Genomic DNA, 542 nt, shown 5'->3' on the forward strand with positions numbered 1-542 from the left:
ACAACAATCATCATCACCGCGATAACGTTCAAAGAATTCGATTTTATTATTTACAAACGACTAAAATCGACTGAAAGGGAAATTATTATTATTATTATTATTATCATTATCATTTTTTTTTAAATTTTGACGACGGCGAATCGATAAAACGTTGGAACAAAAGTTTTTTTTTCGTTTCGTTTTTTTTTTTTTTTTTTTTACGTAATAATAATAATAATAAAAACATTTATCGAGGCCTAAGTACTGTTGAATAATATATATATAAAATGATCGTTTTTCGTTTGTTATTATTATTATTATTATTATTAACGGAAATTACGTATTTAAAAAAAAAAAAATAATAATAATTAATTGTATTTATTATTAATACAGTTACAATTTATATATATACATATATATAAATTTTTTTAAAAAAAAATTAATTTCCGGTTTATTATTATTATTATTTTAAATGTGACGTAATCACGGCGTTTCCGAATTGACATTTTTTTTTTTTTCAAAAATGCCGACGGAGAGATGAAAATTTTAAACGCAGGTTTTTT

This window comes from Pediculus humanus, genomic scaffold (assembly GCF_000006295.1).
Source record: "Pediculus humanus corporis 1103172107436 genomic scaffold, whole genome shotgun sequence".
NCBI lineage: Eukaryota > Metazoa > Arthropoda > Insecta > Psocodea > Pediculidae > Pediculus > Pediculus humanus.